We start from the raw sequence: 19,841 nt of genomic DNA on the forward strand, positions 1-19,841 counted from the left end.
GTGCTCGACTAGCCTTATGGGTCCCATGACTGGTCAAGTGGCCTGCTCAACTAGTCATGGATTACACACGACTGGTCGAGTGGGGCTAGAATGCTTATTGTAATTTGAGTCGAGCCCTGCACGACCGGTCGAGCACTGTTCACTCGACTGGTCGAGGACCAACAGAAAAATTCTAAAAAATTGTAACAAATCCTGGACTGGTCGAGAAAATTCTAAGACTGGTTGGTGCTAGGGCTAGTCGAAAAAATAATCTATTGACCTATAAAATGACTGATACCAAGTACAAAATGAACGTAACATGCCCTAAGGTCAATCTAGGTCATTCATACCTTATGAGATAGAACGTGTGAACCATCAAACTATCGATCACATCGGCAACTTTAATTCTTGCGATATTCAAAGCTTGAACTCAACGTATCGAACTTAGTCTTTAATTAGGACTTGAGTTTTTGGACATTTCCGGTTATAGAACTTGAACCGTAAAATTGCGATTGGGTTCTTGAAAGTTGAGTCTTCAACCAACACTTGAAACTTATATACTTTCTTCAGCTTGAAGATCTTGGAAAGTTCATCGTAGATATCGGCAAGATTGATTCAGCACAATCGTCGAAGATTCAAAGCAAATCAAAGCACAAGTTTGATACATAAGTATGACACAAACTTGAATTGGTTTGGCACAGCAAAATTTGACTAAACTTAGGGTTTCCAACATAGCAATTTCAGCTTTAGCTTCATGTAATTTCATTTCTTTATCATATGTACTCCATTTTTCTTTCAATTTTGGTTTGGACACAGTTGTATTGTTGTCTAATACCACTTGTTCAGTTAGAGGTACATATCCATTCTCAACAACTTCCCAAACTTCATTATTCACAACTTGTAGAAAATATGACAATCTAGACTTCCAATAAGAGTAATCGAAGACATCAAAGAGAGGAGGCCGAGAGACAATTGGTCCTTCTTAACTCATTGTTCCAACTTCTTGTTTAGATCTTCCTTTAGGTTATTAAGCCCTTGAAGAGGAACCCGCTTTGATACCAATTAAAATTGTGATTTGCACCATGCTGGTAGAAGTATGGAACTATTCTTATAGTCCTAGAGGGGGGTAAATAAGACTTTTCAAATGATTGTACCAAATAAAAACTTCTATTGCCTAACTTAAATGATTTATAAATAAACTTACCAAGGCAATGTAACTCTAATAGCTTCCAAGCCAGTTAAAGGGTCCAATCACATAGGCAACTTAAGATATACCAATAAAGCAACTAGCCTATATCATAGTGAGCTTGTGTGTGGGAAGTGTTTCCTATCAATCAAATAACATTCATTCAATCATGTATAAGAATTTAAACATTTAAGCATATATAAGCATGATTAAACAGACGCGCAAATGACAATCTCAAACACAAGTATATATAGTGGTTCAACTACATGCCTACTCCACTCTCAGCATCCACACTCAATCCCAGAGTGCACCGAATTTCACTAGTAATGGTTTCAAACAGATTCACCAATAACCTTTATAGTCCTACACTAAGGACACAATTTATACTCTCTGCAAGAGCAAAGGTCCTATGCCTAGAACCCACGTTTAGGCCCACTAGCCATGGTCCCACACAAGGCACCTGAAGTTTAGGCCCACCGTACAAGGTCACGCGAGGCACTTAAAGTTAGGCCCACCTGCCCACACAAGGCACATACTTTTAGGCCCACCGGCCAAGGTCCCAGACAAGGAACCTAAACGAGTTTGTTGATAGCAAACTCTTAGCCTCAATCCTATACGAGGATAGAGAATAAACTTTTAAACTCTTAAAATGACACTTACTTATCAAATTGAGTTCTCTTTTGTAACTTGTCTTGGGTTGTTAGATCTTCGCGCTCTCAAGCTTGAATTAGCTTCCTGGTGCTCCTCCAATCGCGTAGCTTGGATTTACCTGTTAGCTCAGCTTCATGATTAAAAACATTGCATAAGATGTACCTAAAAGGTGACCAAGGTTATGGGAGTTGGTTGAATCTCTTATATAGGATAATGAGTGGATTTCCTAAGGGATTCAACTTATGGATGCTCTAGAGTATCAAAGAACCAAGGATATTCCTATTGGTTTGGTCTTTGTACTCTAGAGAAGGCAGGATTTCATGTTCTTCACTAAATAGGAGCTTTGAATGCTCATAAGAGTTAATGATCACAATGAAGAGAACATGAACTCGTATGGATAGAGTCTAAATGAGATAGGATAAGCTTGGGATACATTAGAGAATCTATGGTGCCTATTTCCACTAATTTTGCAAGCCTATATACCGCTTTTAAAGATAAAAGCTTCCAACGGATAGAAAATGGCTATTAAATGTCTAGTTTATAGTGCTACTGAAGTAACCTTCGGTATCATCAAATTTGCTTTAGTGGTACTGAATTGTCTATCAGTAGTACCGAATTAAATTCCCAAGTTGCTAATTGAAAGCAGTCTCTTTTGGTGGCACCGAACTTTGATCATCGATGGCAGTCGATGTCACCGAAATATCCAGTCGATGACACTAAATTATCATTATAAGCTTACTGGACTGTTTTGAACCCCTTCAATAACACCAAAGGTGTCTTCGATGGTACCGAAGGTGCTTTTTGGTGGCACCTTTATCCTACCGACTGGACAGATTTTTCTGTTTTTCCTATTTTATCTAATAAATATCTAACCAACTTGGGACTTGCTTAAGTCAAGACTATAGAATATAAAATATGGACTTGAGATTGGCTTAGAATAGATGACCTAGATGAGTTTTCCTATTTGGGTTGGGATCATCTATTTGCAAGGTTTAAGATCATAGAAGCAATCTTTAAGATCATAGAAGCAATCATTTGTCTTCAATGTGGCTTCGATGCTTCTGATCTGATTGCGTCGTCGATCTTCACTTGTCAAGAACTCATCTGACTTCAAGACACAACTAGTCACGTAATTGATAAACATGAGTGCAAATAAGTGCACTAACAGTTATAACCATGGAAAGCCTGGGCATCACATTAAAACCTATAGGCTTAAGAAAAATAAAGATAAGCAGCGGGCTAATCTTACAGAAACAGGAAATGACTCTGACATGGTAGTAGCTATGATGTCAGAAGTATTTTTTGTAAACAATTTGGAGTAGGTGCTAAACACTGGTTTAACTTGGCACGTATGCAATGATCATAATATATTTACCTCCTACCAAGTATCAGGATATAATGAACAAGTGTTCATGGGTAATGCTAGAACATCTCTGATTATAGGGAAATGAAAAATACTTTCGAAACTCACTTTTAGAAAGACTATTATTAAATGATGTCCTACATATTCCTGACATTAGAAGAAACTTGATCTCTAATTCTCTCCTCAATAAGGTTAGTGTCAAGTTTGTATTTGATTCAGACAAACCTGCAATAACTGAAAATGAAACTTTTGTTGGTAAGGGATACCGTAGTGATGGTCTATTCATTGTAAATATATCCAATGATAATAATAATAAGATATACAGTTCTGCTTATATCATTGAACCTTTTGACTATGGCATAGTAGATTAAGTCATGTGAATGGATCATCTTTGAAAAAAATGAAAAGAATAGGTTTATTACCTAATATATCAAATGAAGAATTTAATAAATGTGAAACATGTATAAATTAAAATTCATTAAAAAAAAACCCTTTAAATGAATAAAATGATCATCTATTCTATTTGAGTTGATACACAGTGACTTAAATGATTTGAGAAATTACATGTCTAGAGGTGAAAAAAGATATTACGTAACTTTTGTACATAACTACTCTAGATTCACTAGAATCTATTTGTTAAGGAATAAATATGAAGCTTTAGAAGCTTTCTCTAAATATAAAACTAAGATTAAAAATCGGTTAAATATAAAAATTAAAAGACTTAGAACAAATAGAGGAGGTATGTGTTGAGGCACAAAAATGCAGAAAGCTACTAGAGATGTACCGCGGGTTATCGCGGGTTTTGGAGTTGTATTACGGGTTATCGCGGGTTCTGAATATGTATCACGGGTTATTGTATCACTTGATTTGTTGTATGGGAACCCTTGTTGAGCACCTAATTCATTGTGCGGGAACCCCTATTGATCACATGATCCGTTACACGACCCTGATCTGTTGTGCACCCTTGATCTGTTGCGCAACCCTGATCTATTGTGCGCTAGCCCCTATTATGCCCCTGATCTGTTGCACGCTAGCCTTGTTGTGTGTTAGTTCTGTTTTGTGAAAAAACAGATCACACATGCGAACGTCTATAAATACCCCCAATCAATCTTGCACCCTGTTGATAGAACTAACATATGTACAATTACATGATATACATTCTTAGCCACACATCTTGATGCATAAATCTCCATCATTACAGGCACACTGTCATTAAATAGTATTTTTCCCATACCCTACTAATGTAGAGTGGGTTGTGGATACTTTCATGTCCAAGATGGACCAAAAAAGGCCCAATAGAAGGCAGAAGTCATCAAGACCGTTAGAACCTTAAAACATGCATATCTCGCAAATTAGAATGAGTTACTCGACGTACTATATATGATTTTAGGTTAGGACAAGCTATTTTAGCCAACCAACCTAGCTATGCCTAGTCCCCCACACTGAATTTGTGAGATACCATAATATCGACGGTCGAATTCCATGTTTATTTTGGTTTTTACTATTTTTAGTAAGTTTTGGTTTGATTATAACTCTTCATCTATTGGGCTTTAGGAGTCGTGTCCAACATGAAATGTGTTTAGAAAAATTAGGAGAATAATGTGGTTAAGACACATAGTATAATTACTATAAATAATAATTAGTTACGAATTTTAGGGAGTTTTAGTTGTAGTTTAATTCTGAAATTTCTTCTAGGGCGTGGTATCCCTATTTAAAGGGCTGTAAATTCTTTTTTAATCACCAATCAATCAAATTACGAATTTTATAGAATTTATTAATATTTTCTTACTTTTTTCCTCGTGGATTTGAGAAGTCTCTGTGAGGAGTCCAGAAAGCTCCTTGGTTTCGGAGTAGTTATCCTTGAGGAATACGGTTATCGACCTTAACACGTTCATCCCTGTATCAATTGGTATCAGAGAGAGGACTCCCCTCAAGCCGATGGCAAACAACAAAGGTATGGACCAAAATCATGTGGACGGTGATCCAGGGATTCGTTATCTTTTAGAAAGAATAGAAGTTTTCCACCGGGAGAGTCAGTTGACCATGCAAGGGCTGCAGGCAACCCTCGACCATATTACAGATGCACTAATTCCACCCCGAGCCCAAGGCGATGCTCAATCGTATGTGGTTGATGTACGAAAAAACTTCGATTTTCGCAGAGTGCCCACTGATAATGGTGAATCACATGTTACCACTGTGAATATGAGGAAGTCATTGTACATGCCAAATATAGAGATAAATTTACAATGGCACAACATCTTTCAAACAAGGTACACTGCATACCAAAAGGTCTGCAATGTGAACATCGATGTTAGGAGCGATGAGAATTTGTTGTCGAAAAATAATGGTGGAAAAGCTACAACTAAAAATAGAAAGGCACCCATCTTCGTACACGATTGAATGGATCAAGGAGGTCAATGAAACAGAGGTAATCGAACGATGTCATATATCCTTTTCGATTGATAAATATTATAAGGATGAAGTAATATGTGACATGGTCGACATGGAAGCTTGTCACATGTTACTTGGTCAACCTTGGAAAAATAATATTGATGCTACACATAGAGATTGGGATAACATATTTATATTTATTAAAGATAGTAAAAAGATTATCCTCACCCCTATGGGAAGGGAGAACCAACCCAAGACTTCTAAAGTGGAGGGACAATATCTCACAACTGAATAGGCTTTTGTTAAACAATCTGAGAAAACAGGAGATATATATGTATTAGTTGAAAAGAAAGAATATATGGAGCCTATGAACATCCCAAAGGATTTGAAACCAGTGTTGCAGGAGTTTTAAGGCGATTGTGCTTCATGAACTTCCTAATAAATTGCCTCCCATACGAGATATACAAAACCACATTGATCTTGTTTCAAGGGCAAGTTTGCCTAATTGCCCACATTATCAGAAAGCATGTGATATCTTAAAGGCAGAAGTAAAGGAACTGATCGATACTAGACAAGTCAAGGAAATCATGAGTACATGTATTATCTTAGCTCAAGAGCCTAATGCTAAGTACAAGAAAAGAGCTAATAAACATCAGCATTAAAAGTTATCTCAGAATCATGAACCAAGTCCCTTGAGTAACTTGACGATGAGTTTTTTCCAAGCAGAAGGGTCTAATGTAGGACGTGGCACCGATATGTTCCTAGAATGGTTGGACCAAAAAATGGTGAAACATAAATTGACCATAACTTTTGATCTGGGTATCATTATGGTGCACTAAACCGAATATCAAGAACCAAAACAGCATGAGAACTTGAGGACAAATTCTTTTGAAGTGGAGGGGATTGATGAAGAGCGGGTCGTGGATACTTTCATGTCCAAGATGGACTAGAGAAGGCCCGATAGAAGGCAGAAGTCATCAAGACCGTCAGAACCTTAAAACATGCATATCTCACAAATCGGAATGAGTCACCCGACGTACCATATACGATTTTGAGGTAGGACGAGCTACTTTAGCCAACCAACCCGGCTATGCAAGGTTGCCCATGCCAAATTTGCGAGATTCCCATCATATCGACAGTCGAATTCCATGTCTATTTCCATGTTTATTATCTTTAATAAGTTTTGGTTTGATTATAACTCTTCATCTGTTGGGCTTTAGGAGTTTGTGTCCAACAAGAAGTGTTCAGAAAAATTAGGAGAATAACGTGGTTAAGCCATATAGGACTACAAATAGTAAATTTACTATTTATCATAAGTTATGATTTTTAGGGAGTTTTAGCTGTAATTTAAGTATGAACTTTCTTTGAAGGCTTGGCAGTACGCCAAAATTGTGAATTTGTGACGGATTTTGCAACAAACTTCGCCCGTCGCAAAAATCACTTAGTTTAACGACGGATTTAATTTGTCGCCAATCCCACCTCTCGAAAATCCGTAGTTCAGAAGTCGGTGGAATTTTGCACCAGACAAATCCGTCACTAAAATCTGATTTACGACGGATTGTGGTCCGTCGTAAAATGGCGACGGACTAAATCTGTCGCAAATTTGATTTTACGATAGACAATGATCAGTCACAAATTCCTGCCCAAAATAGCAATTTGCAACGATTTTTAGTTGCTTTTGCGATGGATCATGATCCGTCGTAAAAGGACTTTTGCCTTACATTTATTTTTTTCATTTTTTTAAGAATATGGTGGAAAATTGTTTTTTTGTAGTCTAATAATTGTTTTTTAATAGAATTTCAGTGGTTTAATTGTACATATTTGTATCTAAGATTATTTTTTAACAATTAATTGAATGCGAAAAAAAAAATATTTTGTTTTTATATCAATTGAGTGGAAATTATTATTTTTTTAAATTTAAAACTAATATTTAAATGATTTGTAATATCACATGAAAAAGAATATTGAGAAGTTTAAAATTTTAATAATGTTTGAGAAAAAAAAAAAGAGAGAGATTTTGAAAAAAATAAAAATCGTGATTTAATAAAAATCTATTTTGTGGCAAAAAAAAAAGAATATTGAATAAAGTTGATAATTTTGAAAAAAAAAAAAAAAGAATTTGATTTTGAGAAAAAATAATATCCTAAAAAGGAAAATTAAAAAGATTTTAGAAAATGTGAAATTTTTGACAATGTTGAAAAATGAAAATATTTTGAAAAAGAAAATGAGAGTTTGTATTTTGAAAAATAAAAATAAAATTAAGAAGTTCGATAAAAATTGACAAGTTTGAAAAAAATGGTGAAGTTAGAAAGAATTGAAAATTTTAAAATAAAATGATATTAAAAAATCGATACTGAAATTTTTTAATTTCGTTTTGAAATGAAAAATAAAGAAGTTGAAAATTTTTGTGATTTTGAAAAATAATTGAAAATGTTCAAAATTTGAAATTAAAAGAAAAAGTTATTTATAAAAACACTGAGATTTTGAAATATTAAAAAAAGAAAATTGAAAAGTTGACAACAAAATGATGCTTTTGAAGAAAAAAAAATCGGCATTTTGGAATTTTTGAGAAAAAATATTAAAATTTGAGAAAATTTTAGAGATATTGAAAATAAAAATTCAGAATTTGTATTTTAATTTTTTTTGAAATATTTTATAATAAAATTGATATTTTGTTAAAAGTTTTCAAAGAAAAATTAAGAGTAAAAAAAATATGCATTTTAAAAAAATTGTTATTTTTAAATGGAAATTGAAATTTATCTGTGAAAAAAAATTTAATAAATTAATAGGCACATCCACTAATTGAACCTTCAACCATTTTTGGACAATCTAATTAGTCCATATTGAAGAGCAAATAACTTCAGATGTTTAAATCAAATTTCACTCAAATTGTTGATCAATCTTGTATGCCCAATATCTTTCTCATATGAAGCCTAATCGAGGCGAGTAACTAGTTAAATTAAGGGTATTGATCAGTAAAATAGAGTGAATGGACCAGACATATAAAATGGGCCAAATATTTTGATCAAAATTGTGACCCAACTTATTGACCTCGCGAGAACCTAAGAATTGATATTAGTAAGTTTTGTGGGCCCCATCATGATGTGTGTCGAACATTAACACTGTGCATTTAATGTGTCCCCTTTAGGTTATGAGATATCTCAAAAATCATTGGTATACAAAACTCAGGTGGGCCATACCATTTAAAACCATGTAATGATATCCTAAAAAATATAAAAGCACTTGGTGGGGCCCACATGATCGAGTTTTGGATGTGGCTGAAACTTGGTCTGACCCCTCATCCAAGTGGGACACACATAATGAGTGGGTTTGATATGTGAATCACATTTAGGCAAGCCCAATATATGATTATGAATGTTTTACAGAAAACCCTCTCCACTACATTTAGGTGAGTTACTCATTACTCTTACTAGAGTAGACTTTGTGGGGTCGACCGTTATTTATTTATTTTATCCACTCCATTCATCTATGTTAACAGATATTTTGAGGTCTAAAGAACAAAAAGGAAGCATATCCATAGCTCAAGTGGACCACACCATTGAAAAATTCTTAGAGGTAATAGAAGTTTTGGATCAAGCTGATGTTTCTATTTTCTCTTCATTCATATCTTTTTTATATTATGAACAGGTTAGATGGAAAATAAACATTACTGTGGGCCCAAGGAAGGTATCAATGGTGGAAATCATTATTCTACACTGTTTCGTGTGGCATGGTCCACCTGATTTTTGGATTTACAGAAAATTTGGGATCAACCCACACTGTTCATCCATTTTTCGAGATCATTTTAGAGAATTATCAAAAAAATGAATCATATCCAAAGATTAAATGGATCATACCACAAATAAGGGGAACAGATTGGCTACTCCCCCTAACACCAGCCAATGGCTGGTGGTCGGTGCTCTGTGGGCCCCACCATGATGTATGTGTTTAATCCATGCCGTCTATCTATTTTTAAAGATCATCTTACAACATGAGACCAAAAATGAGGTATATCCCAATCTGAAATGGACCACATTACAAGAAGCATCAACCATTAAAAACATTTTGGGAGCCATAAAAGTTTTGGATCGAGATGATTTTTGTTTTTCCCCTTCATCTAGGCCTGTATGACCTAATAAATAGATTGGATGTCAAATAAACAGTACAGTGGGCCTTAGGAGGATTTTAATGATGGATATCCAATCACTATTGTTTTCATGTGGTGTGGTCCACCTGAGATTTATATACCTCTCTTTTTAGAATAAATCCCTAAAATGATCTTTAAAAATGGATGAACGAAATGGATGAAATATATACATCATGGTGGGGGCCACAGAGCACCAACCACCAGCCACAGGGCTGGTGTCAGGGGGAGTAGCGAGACTAGGCACTGAAGTGATGTCAGCAAATTCCGTGGGCCCCACCATGATGTATGTTCGGTATCCACACCTTCCATCCATTTGGAGAGATCATTTTAGGGCAATATCCAAAGAATGAGTTAAATTCAAAGCTCTAATGACCCCAGCATAGAAAATAGTGGGACAGTGACGCCCACCATTAAAAACTTCTAAAGGCCACAAAAGTTTTAGATCAAGCTAATATTTTTATTTTCCCTTACTTCATGTCTTTTTTAACTTTTGAACAGGTTAGATTTCAAATAAACATTACGTTGGGCCTTAGGATAGTTTCAACAATGGGAATCACTCTCCCCACTGTTTTCTATGGTGGGGTCCACTACAAATTTTTATCTGCCTCATTATTTGGCTCGTGACTTACAATGATATCTCAAAATGGATGAACGGTGTGAATATAACACATACATCATAGTGGGGCCCACAGAACTTAGTGACATAAGAGGGAATTAGGGCGTCTAGAGAGACGCCCTATTTCTTTCAGCGTCTACTCTCTCTCTCTCTCTCCCTCTCTCTCTCTCTCTCTCTCTCTCTGGCTCTCTCGCACCCTCTTGTCTCTCTGTCTGTCTCTCTCGCACCCTCTCATCTCTCTCTCTGTCTCTCTCGCACCCTCTCGTCTCTCTCTCTCTCTCTCTCTCTCTCTCTCTCTCTCTCTCTCGCGCACGCTCTCCCTCCTCTCTTCGTCTCTCTCTTCCACTCTCTCTAATCTATTCACCTAACATTGCCGAGCGCCCTACCCACGTATGCCCTCTCTCTCTCTCTCTCTCTCTCTCTCTCTCTCTCTCTCTCTCTCTCTCTTTGAAGCTCGGTTGAAGGCTAGCTCTCTCTCTCTGTCTCTCTCCCTCTCTCTCAATCTCTCTCAATCTCAATACCGATTTAGGGATTTAGGGATTTAGCAATTTGTGGATTCCTAATTCGATGTGAACCCTCATTTAGGGATTTAGGGATTTTAAGGATTTGGGGATTTAGTAATTTGTGGATTCCTGATTCGATATGGACCCTCATCCACGCATATGCATGATGTTTCTTTAGACCATGTATACAAAAAATTTAAATCATACTATCAAAATAGTGGGACCCTTTGTTTGAACAATTTGGATTCTGGTGCATTCATCTCACGTGAAAACTAGTTATGTGCCTGTGTTTGGATGGCCTTGATCTGCCAAAGTATGAATGGGTTTTTTCATTATTAATACTCAACTAATCAAACATTATTTGCTTTCTTTATTTTCATCTTGGGTTTCATGGCTCCATGAAAGAGCCAAAGATTCTCTTCTCTTGAATTTCCATCTGCTTTTCTTCATTTTGTTTTCTTGGTTTCTGCTTTCTGAGTCAATATCTGGCATTTCTATCTCATTTGGAGAAAACCTGTTTCAGATAATCTGTCACTAGGTTCTTGTTGAGTTGGGTTTCTTCAATAAGCTCTACTGCTGAAAGATTGCTTGGAGATTTTCTTGAAGGAAGCAGCTTTTAGCTATTTTGAGATTATTATTATTATTATTATTATGCGTTCTTTTGGGGGTGTCTTTATGAAGATTTTAAAGTGGGTTGGTCTTAATATTCTATAGAAAAAAATGCTTTTATATTGAGTTGGATTTCTTCAGTAGGATCTAATGTTGGAAGATGGTGGGGGAGATTTTGAAATGGGTTCTTCTTAGATATTTCTCACTGGTTGAGTTTTTCAATTGTTGTTTGATTTCTAAGAGAGAGGAGACATGGAATGAAAGAATATCTTTTTCATTGATTTTTAGCTTCTTTTCTCAGCGTTAATGGTGGAAAGCAGCCAGCACAGATAGAATGAAATGGGCTCTAGATAGAAATTAGAGAGAGAGAGAGAGTGCCAACAGTTTGGTTTGCTTTGAAGAGATCTCTCCACTGCAAATCTGAGTCGTCGGATGTGCATGATCCAAAGGCGCTTAGATGGCCAAGAGCCATCTAAGCGCCATCCTCACAAAGAAGACAGGCAGGTCTGGGTGTTCAAGGTCCATCTCCAACCTCAAAGATGTAATCCATGGGAGCAGCAAGAGGCACTTGGAGAAGTCCCTAAGCTGCAGCCCAAGGTCTATTGGGAGTAGTGAGTTCCTCAACCCAATCACCCATGAAGTCATCCTTAGCAACTCCATATGTGATCTGAAGATAACCGGCTATGGGGGTGCACCAAATCAGATAGTGGTGGGTCTACCTTTGTTGGAAAACTTAGGCCTGGTACACCTGGCCCAGGGGGGCACCAGACCTTACACTACAATCTAGCTTACAGGGGTGGTGGTGTTGCTACCCCTCTAAAGAAGGCTACTCCTAGCTTCCTTTCAGATAGAGAAGTCCCTAACTTTGGAGGTTCTGCTATTTCAAATGTTGTTTCTAGTGGTGGTGGTGGTGGAGTTGCTGCTGTTTCATCAGCTCCAAGAGCTTCTCATGAGGCTGATTTAAATGGATCTTCTTCTATTGTGAGTTGACATAAGTGTGGAGAGCAATTCGGGAAATGAGAGGCTGCAGAAGCACATCACCTCTCCAAGTTGGTAATTTTTTTCTTTTAATTTTTAAAATTTTGGATTTTTGATATGGATATGGTGGATATCATTTTTATTGATATTACTTTGTATTTTGGAAATGATATTTACATCCACCCTGATGGATTTACATGCACCTATTTTTCCATTTGGGGAATTGGAATTGCTCTTGATGTGTTTTTTCCCCTTGGGGAAAGAATATAAACCCCTAATTGATTGATTTTCATGCACCCATTTTTCCATTTTTGTACTAAAATTCACAAAAGTTGAAAATGGGTGCATGCAAATCAGAAGGGTGGGTGTTAATAGTGACTTCCTTTTCTATTTTTGGGCTCATATGCTTTTCCTTGGTATTCTATTTTGGCTGCCTTTTATAGTTTTAAATAGATTGGCTTTCTCTAATACAATAGCATTTCTATTATTATTATTATTATTATTATTATTATTATTATTATTATTATTATTATTATTATTATTATTATTTTGGGTGTGTAGTTTTAGGTCATATTTACCTTCTTGGAGTATTTGATTTGTGGGTTTGTCTCTTTTAGATTGATTGATTTTAGCTGGATTTTTCATCTCTTAAGTTATAGTTGGGTGGGACTCTTGAAAATTTTAAATTTTTAGTGATTGCCTTTTTTGAATTCCATCTCTGATATTGGCGGGGCCTTCCCATGATTATCTTTGTTATTTCATACATGTTTTCAATTTCCTCAGCCTTAGTGGCTGCCCACATGTTTATACTACTTTAGATTGTGTCTGGATGTACAATCGAGTCATATTGCAATGGCTAGCCTGATTGCAATTATGTTACTTTCAAGTTGGAAGATCACTACTATTTTATTAATCTGAATGTCTGCAATTCAAATCACTTTGTGCATCCAACACAGCTACAATTTTTCATCACTTCTAGCAAAATTAAAGAGACTAAAATTTTAATTCGTTTTGGTGGGCTTTTTCAATTGCATAGTTTCTTAAGTTTATGGCCACCTGCTTTTGTAGTTGGTTCTATCTTTAATTTTGCTAGATGTTACAGTCTTGTTTCAGAATTGAGTCATCCAAGCTTGACGAATCCCATCAGTCCCATTTCTGTTTTGTTAAGGAGCTTTGTCGATTTTTTCTAGTAACAGAATGTGGTTTTTATTCTTGCTTGGGTCTTGTTTGGACGCATAACTGAATTAAATTGTGAACATTCAGTTCTATCAGGAGGAGATGACCCAAATACAATTATATTCATTTCAAGTTGAAATTGTAAGTAACTGGATTGTGATTTGAATCCAAACGAGCATTATCTGGCCATTCCACATTATGGGGCATCTAGTTTACAAACTTCCATATTTAATTTCTTTTTTCGGCTCTGATTACCTTTGGTCGAGTATGGTCTCCCATTCTTCCCAAGAAAAGCTCTTCTTGTCGGTGTCAATGCGATGATATTTTCCCTTTGATTTGGTGGACCTCAAGTAGTTCTCACTGTGTTAGGGTTTCAATAGCCTTCATGAATTCCAATTGGTTTAGGCTGCATGGAAGGTGAGTACTTCTAGATATGGTGGACTTAACTCCTCCATGTTTAGTGAATTCTATAGATATTTAAGGAGTTTACTTAAAACTTTTCTTAAGTTAAGAACATACTTTTTAAATTTGGTCAGGATGTGGATTGTGTTTGAGGTTATTTTGGATATTATTTGACTAAATCTTTATCCTGAATTATTTAGTAGTTTTGCTTGACTAATCTAGTGATTTGTTTCAGCTTTTCATCTTCTTATGTGTAACTGAAGGTACACATATTTATATTATGATTTGTTTTGATTTTTTCTCAGCTTATGCGTAAAATGTTCTGATTTAAATATTAAGAACTACATAGTGGCTTGATCCCAATCTTCCGAACATTGGGTACGTAGGTAGCCGTTCATACTAGACCGTATCGGTGCAGCCACAAATTCTTTTTTTTCCCTTTTTGTAGTGTGGATGCATTTTCATCAGGACTACTTAGCAGTAAGAGTGAGGTGGATGTAAGTTCTCGAAACCTTAAATTAATCTTGAATCATTTATATCTTTATCGCTTCATTTATATGTTGTCATCAGGGTCAACTTGTAACTCCTTAGAACCCGCTCTGCCATAAGACATTACGGTGCATGACGGTTCCCAGTAGGTTAAGTTGCAAATTATTATTAAGAGTTGGTTGGATATCTTTTATTTTTTATAAATGTTGTTAATAGTTGGATGCATGATGAATGTATTTGCGAATGTAAATAAAAATAAATAACTTATAATATATATATTATTTAGGGGGACATGAAATTTTGTAGCTTATGGTATGGTGCCCCAATATTGGTTGTATATTACTAGTATGTAGTAGATAATACTAGGTTCGTCTTGGTGTGAAGACTCCTTTGAATGAATTAGATGGTAATATAAATTTACAAAAAGGGCATGCTTCAGGGTTCATAATTTTGATGGTGGGTCCCACCATTCACATGGCTTAGATGTCCCACAGAAGTGATACTTTTTGGTGAGAGATGGGGTTGCATGCTTGGCATAGAGCCAGCTGTAGGTGGTCAATTCTCATGGAAATTGTTGTTATGAGTATGGAATTTCTCAAAGCTCCACTTTTTCGTGTTTGTGGGATCGTCTACAAACCTTTATACATTAAGCTCAAGGTATAAATTGGCGTGTGGGGCCCACCATAATGTTTCAATGTTCATCCATCATTAGGGCCTCCTATTTTTCTAGGTGGTTCCTAAAAATCAAGCTAAACCAAAACTCAGGTGGTCCACACCACAGGGAATAGTTGCGATGGGGACATCCCCCCTTTAACAGATTCTAGACTGTATGTGGGGCCTAAGTTCTTTCATACATTTACATTTAAATCCATTTAAAAGATGTATCCTTATCGGATGATAAAAATCAGGCCATTACGAAACTCATGTTTGCTACTTAAAGGTCTTAGGTATGATTTTATATTATTTAGTGATGTCAGTAAAACATCATGGTGGGCCTCACATATCAATTTGTATCTAAATCTCAATTTAGAATTGTTTGAACTGGATCAGGCCCCTTCTTGTTTTCCCAAGATTACGCTCATCTTGATGGGTTGTAAGATCATTATATGGAAATTTCAATGCAGGCATGGTATGGGATCTGTTGTCATTGTGCCCACTTTTAGTGATCCAAGTTTATCATATGGTGGGCCCCATGGTCAATGGATATGCCCTAGAGGTTTTCCCCATTAGATGATCCTACCATCTAATTGAGCCCCTTCAACTTTTGACCGTTGGTTGTAGCTCTTCATCTTTCATCATTAGATGGATAGGATCATCTGATCACCTATAAGAGCATGGTCCATCAGATAATAGGACAACCAGATGAGCAGTATTAAATACGAACATGTCTGCCCAAAGTTATTACTCTGGTTCCTCTGCACATGATACCCTTGCATGTAAAAAGTTATTCATCCAGTTGTAAAAAGTTGCTCATCTGCCATCCACCTTGCTTATTTCCCTGTTCACCTGCTTATACTCTAGAGGACACGTGATATTTTGTATAATCCATCCAGCCCATGTAAGTGCCTCCCAATTTGATGATTGGATGCTCTAAAAATTAGGCATATCTAATCACTAGGTGAGCTACACAATAGAAAACAATTGACAAACTACTCAAAAACCTCCAAATTTGAAGTGGTCACCCATGAGATATGGTGGATCAGCCTGATCTTTGGGGCATCTAAATTTCAAGATGGGATGATACTTCTTAATAGGTTGAATACCACACACACCATGTGGTATGTCTCAAATCCAACTTGGACAATAGATGCATGCCAACATTATTAACAGACAAACCGAAATCTGTCAGATCCAATCATAAAGTGGGAAAATACATTAAAAAAAAAAGAATCCAGGTCCTCTAATTGTTACAAACATGAAAATCCTTTTTGCTTGCATTGTGATTGGGCCACGTCATTGATTGTTGCATTAAATATTGGTAGTGATGATGTGACCCAAACACAATGCATGTAAATAGGATTTCCTTTGTCATAAACAGAAGAGGATCCTAACTCTAAAAAATAATATACACCATTCAAAATATTTCAATTCAAGTTTAGTCCACTTAATGATTTGATTGACCTGATGTTTTGCTCATGTTGGTGTGGTGCATATGTTGTTACATGTTATACACATACCATGTGGGCCCAGTTTCACTACTTTTTTAAAGAAAGAAATAAATGAGGCCATTTTTTAATTTCATCCCTTAGACACTACCTCCATGCCGTTTCTAAACATGGAGGCATTATTTGGTAAAATATAGATTCCTAACGAATTTTGTAGACATCAATTAAAATGATCAAAGGCCTGTTTGTTTTCTCATTTATGAGGTAAATAAGTGCTAAATGAGTAGTTATTACCTACCTTTGTAAACGTTTTTGGGCCCACTATTATCTATGTGTTTGATCCATGCCGTCCATCCATTTTTTCCCACTCACGTTAGGACATGAGTCCAAAAAATGAGGTTGATCCAATGCTCAAGTAGACCACACAATAGGAAATTGGAGGAATCGAACGTTTATCATTTATTTCTTTCCTGGGGTTACAAAAGTTTTGGATCAAGTTGGTATCTATATTTTGGCCATGTTGGCATGGTGTCCCTTCTACCCCTTCCAATCTCACTCCCCTTTCAACAAATGACAAATTTAGAATAATGAAAAGAAAGGTGTACCTGTAGTAGTCCATTCAAATGGCCCCACTTAGGCCATTTCCTCTTTATTGAATTGAGTTGTTACCATTTCCTCTCATGTTTCATTGCTTAAAGATTCAACAAATTGCATCTCTAGGGATTAGTAGACACCATTGTTCCTCACAGTTGGAGTAGCATCTGCATCTCCATTGTAGGACTTTTGTCACCGGTCTTTATTATCCATTGTGTATCCCCCCACTACAACAAATGGGACTTTTACCGATGCTCATAAGCACCGGTAAAGGTTCCTAAAAGCGCTGGCGATTCTATTAGCAGTGCTAGTCAAGCGCCGATAAATGGGTATGTCACTAAAAGTAATAGCGGCTCTAGTCACCTTTTCCCAGCGCTTTTCTGAGCGCCGCAATTGTAGTTTTTCCCCGACGCGAGTAAGCGCTGCTAAAAATCACTTAGAGCACCGGTAAAAGTGGTTTGTGGACACTTTTTCTCGTGAAATAGCATCCTAAGATTTTTACACAAGCGTCGGTAAAAGCCTTTACATGGATTTGAGAGGCCTTAGCATGCCAGTAATTTTTTATTATATATAATTCAATCAAAACCTATATTTTTTAAATATTTAAAACATAAAAATGATGCAATACAAATAAAACTGAATATTAAACAAAATTTATTACAATAAATGGTCTTGAATATAAATAAATAAATAAAAATAAATCCTCTATATGGTCTACTCCTAGCACGAGTGGCATCAAAAGGCTGAAGTGATTTGAACTCTGGATTGCCCCACTTGTATGCAACGAGAAGAGTGGATCACAAAACTGCTCCTATGATAGTCAGAACCAAGCTAGTCCTTAGCTGCTCCATGGAAGTTGGTTTTTTGGCGCTTAACGTGCTAATCTGTTAGGTGGAAAGAATGGTATGTGGTAATATTCCTTCATGACTTGAAGAGAGCTCTTTCCGCAGCTCATCAAGCTTCATTTCTAAACCTGATGACATACTACGCTTGGTAGCTTTTATATTTCCAATGTTACCATTCTGTCCAATGCATATTTCAAGTTCAATTATCTTCTTCCCAATCAGATGACAACAAGACATGCATCAACTGCTTCCCACACAACCAATGAATTTGGATTTTCCATTGAATAACCCAACTCAAATCTAAGGACACCAAACTCTAACAGAGAACTGTAGTTCAAAACAACCATTTTGCATATCATGTTAGAGTTGTACTAAACCATGGTTCTCACTTTATGAAGAGAAGGAAAATGTCATACAGCACAATTACAGGTTTAACCATCTCTCAAAAAACTAAAAAGAAAAAACAAACAAATAAATAAAAGATGAGGCTTAACAAAGCATTCCATTGTGCGAAAATTTTCTGTCATGACACTTTTTGAAGTTTAATGAAATCATCAATTTACAAAAATAAATAAATAAATAAATAATGTTGTCATGACCTATATCCATGGTACCTTGCCAGTCACATTAAAAGAAAGATACTAAAAAGACACTAATCCCAGAAATCCATAGCTGGTATACCAAAAGCTTTCATGAACAGAACTTTGAAAAAAAAATAATAAATAAATTTTGTTTATGAGGGCCTGATTTCTTACCTAAGAACATGGCAGCCTCCATCATAAACAGCTTGGGAGATCAAACCCATCAATCCCACACTCCCTCCCCCATAAACCAAATCTATCCTTCTCTTCACCTGAAATGCCACACTCAAAGAAACAATTAAAAAAAAAAATCCATAAAATCTCATTAAAAAAATACAACAAAAACATACCACATCAATCAGCTCTCTTTTACATAATTCAAACAATAAAAAGAAAAAAAGCTTCAAAAATCAAAACATGAGAACAAAATGCATGCCTCACCAAGTGAAGCCCTCATCTAGGCATACACATCTAGCATTTGCTTGATAATCACCTATGTCATTTCTGATAATTTTGGAAAGGTTTCAAAGGTCAATATGTTAGAATTAGCATTCTATTGATGTTGGATACACTTAAGTGACATGAGATGAGATGAGACAAACCTAGTTTGAATCATCTAACAAAACCTTCTCAAAAACTCCAAAGGGCAGGGCAATTGATGTTGGAATTCCTATCGAGGAAGGCACTTTTCCTTTTAGATATGAAAGTTTATCTGAATACCATCCCTAATTTTCCATATGCACATAGATTAACTCCAAAATGTCATACCGATGAAAGAAATAAAGAAGTGGAAGGGAAAACAGATCTTCAAAAAACCATTCCATATATTTTACAAGACTAACCATTTAAGTGGTGAATTTATGAGCTGGTATAGCATATCTACCTGCTTTCTGATCAGAGTTAGGGACGGTGAAGATCCATCTTCTTTCAAATTTGTTAAGCTTGCATCAAAGAGTTCACTTTCCTCAATCTCAGTATTTTTATGGCTGATCTTACGCATTTCTGATAGTTGCCTAGTGAATCGGTTGAAAATCATATTACTCTGTTTAAGAGATCAAAAAAGCTTATGCAAGGTAGTCACGACTGAGGCTGAGTTCATACAACTCGACCATGATGATTTGGAATACAAACTCCATAAAAGGTTTATCGGGATGGAGTTTGTGGATTTATTCGATTTGACAAGAAAAATATCCCGATATAAAGCCAATCTTTAGGAAGGAGTAGTG

The 19,841-nt window shown here is 36.1% G+C and overlaps 1 long non-coding RNA gene and 1 pseudogene across 1 annotated transcript; one reads left to right on the top strand and one right to left on the bottom strand.

Annotated features, from left to right (window-relative positions):
• The window catches only part of LOC131219992 (uncharacterized), a 33,054-nt pseudogene extending 20,005 nt beyond the window's left edge, over positions 1-13,049 (top strand).
• A 4,947-nt stretch (positions 13,050-17,996) lies between these two features.
• Positions 17,997-19,598, bottom strand: LOC131221138 (uncharacterized). Its single transcript, XR_009159024.1, has 3 exons — positions 19,499-19,598; positions 18,790-19,340; positions 17,997-18,361 (listed from the first exon to the last, which is right to left on the bottom strand). It is a non-coding gene; the product is annotated as an uncharacterized LOC131221138 (long non-coding RNA).
• Between the last annotated feature and the right edge of the window lie 243 nt (positions 19,599-19,841).

The sequence above is a fragment of the Magnolia sinica genome, chromosome 12 (assembly GCF_029962835.1).
Source record: "Magnolia sinica isolate HGM2019 chromosome 12, MsV1, whole genome shotgun sequence".
NCBI lineage: Eukaryota > Viridiplantae > Streptophyta > Magnoliopsida > Magnoliales > Magnoliaceae > Magnolia > Magnolia sinica.